Below are 6,225 nucleotides of genomic sequence, written 5' to 3' on the forward strand. Positions count from 1 at the left end.
AATTTCAGATTGAAACTCGAAGAAGAAGAAGAAGACGTATATTGCAGAAAATGTAGAAAAATTGTAGATTGTTGTTTATTTATTTTTATTTTATTCATTTACCTATTGTATGAAAGTTGAACAACATTGTATAAAAAATGTATTTAAATGGATGATTTAGTACTGTTTTGGACAAAAATATGTATAAAAAATGTGAAACATACATTTCAGAGGGAGCATGTTGAGTCCAAATATGTACCCAGTTTATAGATATTTTGTAGATAAATTGTAGATTATTTGTATTCTGATTGTAGATGCTTTATTTTCTATTTTCACAAATAAAAAACGACTAAAACATCTACAAATCTTCTGAAAAAACGCAATCATGTCAAAAATCTTAATTATGCTACAATTGAATGGGAATTGGGATATTAAAATTCAATGTACCCAGTTTGTATATATTTTGTAGATAAATTATAAATTATTTGTATTCTAATTGTAGATGCTTTGTTTTCTATTTTCACAAATAAAAAACGATTAAAACTGCTACAAATCTTCTGCAAAAAATACAATTATGTCGAAAATCCCAATTATGCTACAATTGAATGAGAATTGGCATATTAAAATTCAATGTACCCAGTTTGTAGATATTTTGTCGATAAATTGTAGATTATTTGTATTCTGATTGTAGATGCTTTGTTTTCTGTTTTCACAAATCAAAAACGACTAAAACTTCTACAAATCTTCTGCAAAAAACGCAATTATGTCAAAAATTCCGATTATGCTACAATTCTGTGATTCTCCTATATGCTCTTGTTACTCCTTACGAAACTGCTATGCTAAATATGGAATCCAAAAAAATATGCTGAAGGGATAGATCTTCCTAAGAAATTTTGTAGATAATTTGTAGAAATATTGAAATTCTGTATTTTCATATTAATTTTTCAAATGATATGTAGTTTTGTTGTAGATTAAATGTAGAAAACAAGCCATTGTGAGTCTTATTTGACTCATTCCTCACATTCAACCTATTCTACAAATTCACGCTTCTTTAAATACAATACAACCATACTTTCTTGAATTTAAAGGTATAACAATATATATATATATAACTTAAAAACATCTTCTCCTCTGCACAAGTTAGCTCCAAAACAGACGAAGTGAAATAACAAGATCCATCAAAACTTTTAACATAAAAACACAAAGCTCAAAAATAAATAAACAACAGTCTACAATTTATCTACAATTTATCTACAATTTCTGTAATATAATATATGTCATGTCTTCTTCTTCTTCTTCTTCTTCGAGTTTTAATCTGATATTCAGTCAAAATCAAGTCTAATCTTCATCAAAACCCCTCAAAATTGAGATATAAACTCCAAACCATATTCCCAATTATTTACAACAACAGTCAATCCAAACAAATAATGATTTTTGAAAACCCAAATTAGAATTCAAAGCTTCAAAACTTTTTAATGGTTGTCAATGGTAGAATTGCTGCTCTCTTTTCCTTTCCTCTTTTATTACTGAAATTTGGGATTGCGAGATAGAGAGAGACGTAGAAAGAATTCTCAATTCTTTGCAACAACATCCAATCCAAACAAACAATGTCTTTTGAAAACCCAAATTCGAATTCAAAGTCTTGGCTATAGAAGAAATACGTGGGTGTGGGAGGGAAACGTGGGTGAAGGTATGGGAACTGGAGAGAGAAATGTGGGGGGAGTGGTATTAGAAGGAATATACGGTACCATTAAATTAGGAGTGTAATTAATACCCTTAAAATCCACTAATGGTATATAATTGATAATTAGGTATACTAAATATAATTATATCAAACCTTAAACATTGAGCGTAATATAGTTTTCTATATGGTATAGGAATATAAAAATTCCTAAATTTTATAGTCTTATTAATGAGTTTGAATTCTATGTTATTAATTCTAGAACAATTTTCTTGCACTCTAGACATGTACAACTTATTGCCATGTGGACAAAGAAAAATGAAAAGAAAAAAACTTATTATTCTTTTGTCCAGCGGCGGAACCACATTCAACCTGGAGGTGTTAATCGGGCCGGGCTGACCCGCTAACAACCCGGTTCAACCCGGGCCAGTCCGGGCCAGCCCGTTACTGTACACTCATGTGCGGGTTGGGACGGGTTGGACGGGGGGCGGGCTAGTAACGTTAAGTTTTCGCCAAACGGGTACCCGAACCCGCCACAACCCATTAAGCCCTTAACGGGTTCTTAACGGGTCTCAGCCCGCGACAGCCCGCAAAACCGCCTAAACTATCAATAACATTGAAAAATAAATATAAGATAGTTAAAAATAATTTTAAAAAAAAAACGAAAGCCCGACCCGTCCGAACCCGCTAGGCCCGAACCCGTACGGGCCCTATAGAACCCGAAAAATTCCAGCCCGCCACCAGCTCGTTAACTCTAGCTCGCTAACAACCCGCCCGTAACCCTAACGGGCTGACCATTTTTGTGTCCAGCCCGTCCCAGCCCGCCCGATAAACACCTATAATTCAACCTAGGAATATCAATCGATACTCCTTCATCGGAAAATTACACCATATTATTAATTATTTTTTTATTTTATATATATTTATAATATGTTGACTCTCCTTAACTTTTCGGTGTATCTAATGTTTTCATATTTTGCCTCCCTTAATAAATATTCCGACTCCGCCGTTGCTTTTGGCTATAAACTTTTATTACTTAAGCTACATTAATTAAAAGGTATTTTGTCTATTATGTTAAGTAGAAATATTTAAAAAAAAAAAAGGTGTTAAACTGTTTTAGCATTTTGGCTGCTACACACGTTAAAGAGGACTGGATATTGTTGCAGTCTCATTTATTATCCAATACTAAAAATAAAAAAAAAATAAAAAAAGAATTTTACAGGAGAGCTATTAAAGAACGAAATTTCCTATCTTTATAAAACCAAATTGCTCTACAGATTCATGTGTTGTGATTTACGCTTTGCTTCAGTGCAGTGCTTGGCTTGAGATAGATAGAAAATAGAACAAATACTAGTAACCAACTAATGTTGAAGAAAGAATATTATTTTGTAGATTGACTATATTCATTTAACAATTTGCACATAATATTCTTGATATCAACTAATAGAAATGTGCACAAACTTAAATTCGTCGAAGATACCTTTTTTTGTGTCAAAAGAAAAAGAAGAAGGAAATATTTAAATAGCTGAAAATATTTAGTACCTTGTAGTTTCTTAACACCACACATAAAAATTTTAAAATGTTTAAATGTGAAATATGTTTAAAAGATTCTCATTAATCATAAAAGCTACATAAGGAATGGTACATAAAATTCTACTTGTTACAACCTCATTTTCTATCAATTAAGTTGTGCTCTAATTCCACAAAGTAAGATCCTCTACTCTTCTGTATACTTCCTTCGGTCCAATTTAAGTAATTTTTGGCCTTTTCTTGATTCATAATATTTGATTTTTTCAGATATCAAGAGATAATTAACTTTTTTTAAAGTTGCCCTAGGAAAAAAAAGACTAGGAGCATTTGTTATATTTTCAGTGAATAAATTAAGGTTAATATGTTCAATTTTATTGTTAGTTAATGCTAACATATGAATTCTTTAATATGTGTGAAAACGATCAGAAAATCAAATAAAATGAATGGGAGGGAGTAGTTCTTTTCCTATTTATTCTAAAATATAAACAAGAATAACATGTGGGTCCTATGATATTTATTTGAGACCACTATGAATAACTCAAATTTTCGAAAGTTTAAGCAAATTTGGCGGAGAATTTGAGAATTTTACATTTGGTGAGTGTGAATTTCAAGCATCAAGATTTCAGAGTGCAGATCATAAGCAAATTAGGTGCTATGATTTGTATTTATGTTTAGTCAAGAGTCATTTTGAATGGCATACATTTTCACGAGAGATGTTGTTCATACATAAATAACATGCATTTGTATCTTTTTAGTATTTTTTTAACATTTTGAATCGCATGCATCTATACCTTTTAGTATTTCCTCACTTGATTTCTAACTAGTTTTTTGTTGCTTTATTTCACTTTCTAAAGGAAAAAAAGAAAAACTTAGTTCTTTGCTTTTTCAGGCGGACCAACGTTGGGTATAGAGGGGTCACCGGAACCTGTTAACCTCGGCAAAAGACATACATAAAGAAATATTTTACAAAGGTATAATACAAAGTTTTGGAGAATGATGGGTGATGGAGGGAGAGTGAATATTAGATGTTTGGATGGCTTTCTTCAGATTGTTCTTCTTGATGTACTTGTGTGTCTCTTCTTCTTTCTTCCCTTTTTTATAGCTTAAGTCTTTGAAGCGGATTTGAAAATAGACTTTAAACATTTCAAGAAATTTTTTTTTGTTTAGCATTGTAGGATACTTTATTGGGCCCCATCTTCACATGACTTGAACAGAAATTCCCTTTTTTGCTTGTAACTATTTTTTTTCACTCAAAAAATCAAATTGTCTTGTAGCACTACTAAAGCTAACGTTTCTATTTCGTAATCTTCTATTTCGATTCTTGCTAAAAAAATTATTGTACTTAATCTTTTATCCTCATTACATATCAGTTTGTCATAGTTTTCTATACTCATTAATTTTTCATTTAATTCTGTTATATTTTCTCTGTTGTCTTCTAATTTCTGTTTTCCCTTTTCCATCTTTTGTATTCTTTTTTCTAATTCATTTATTCTGGTTTCCAATGTTATTATTCTCAAATTCGGAGTAAAATCATTTATCTCTTGGTATTTTTCTTCTTTATTTATTTTTGTTTCAAATTTCTTTTCTATACATAAAATACATCCTTCTAGATAGCATAGTTTACATTACCCTATTTTATCCTTACTAGGGTACCATTTGCATATAAAACACTGATTACTATCCAATCCTTTATTTTTTTCAAAATTATGAGTACATTCTTCCGATATGTTTACTAATGTATTTGCTTGTATTTCTTCTAAATCTAATTTTTCTAATCTTATCTAATTTATTAATTTTTCTTCTTCTGATTCTGAGGAGTCTATTTGAGTTTTTTCTACTATATCTACACTTACTATAGAGCATATACTTTCATTATCTGACATATATTCGTCTACGTTTATAAAGTTTCTTGAAAATCTTCTATTAATTGTGAATTTCTTGTTTTATTATTAATTCTTTTTGGGCATGTATTTGCTAAGTGTTCTACAATTCCACAAGTAAAACATTTAATACTAATATGTCATCTACATATAGAAAAACAAATCTGTTATATTCTCCAAGTATACTATCCATTTTTCGTTGAATAATTGGTGGAGCTATTTTAGTCCAAATGGCATTACTAACCATTCGAAATGCCCTTCTGGACAAGTAAATGTTGTCCATTCAATACTTTCTTCATGCATTTTTACGTGCCAATACCCTGATTTACAATCAAACTTACTGAATATCTTTTTTCCTTGTATTTTATTTATCAGTTCTATTTTATCAGATAACTTATATCCGTCTGTTCTAGTGTTATCATTAAGTCTCTTATAGTTTATTATCATTCTTGTTTTTCCTCTTATTATTTTACTATGATTTCTAACCTGGTTTCTTTATTTTGATTATATATATATATATATATATATATATATATATATATATATATTTATATATGTATGTATGTATGTATGTATGTATGTATACAGAGGCAGACCTACGTTGGGTATAGAGGGGTCACCGGGAATCCGTTAGCCTCGGCAAAAATATTGCATATATATGTCATATATATATTTGTATGTACATTGAGGTCCCTTTTACAGGTACGTTGCCCCCTCCCCTCCCCCCCCCCCCCCAAAAAAAAAAAAAAAAAAAAACTTTGGACTTTGGAGAAGCTTGCTCTAGCATCTTCCTTGATTGACGTCCAGAGTTCGAAACAAGTTCCAGAATTTATTTCTGATTTTATTTCTTTTCTTTTTTTGAACTCAAAGATAGTTTACTCTTGCAAAAACTGAGTATAACAAATGGTACTTCCTTAATTCCTTAGTCATTTCTTTGTTTTTATTATTTTCCACCTTTCGCCTTACCTTGTTTCTTACAATTCTTACCAATAGTGTCCTCAACATTATTTTTCATTCTTCTTTTGTTCCCTTTTCCTTTTCCTTTAATTCTTTTCTACACCTATTAATTTCTAATCCATTTACATTATTTTTGCACACTCTCTCTCAGGTATGTTACAATAAAGTTTAACACATCTTGTTTTTATTTGTATGTTA

This window comes from Nicotiana tabacum, chromosome 6 (assembly GCF_000715075.1).
Source record: "Nicotiana tabacum cultivar K326 chromosome 6, ASM71507v2, whole genome shotgun sequence".
NCBI classification, from domain to species: Eukaryota; Viridiplantae; Streptophyta; class Magnoliopsida; order Solanales; family Solanaceae; genus Nicotiana; species Nicotiana tabacum.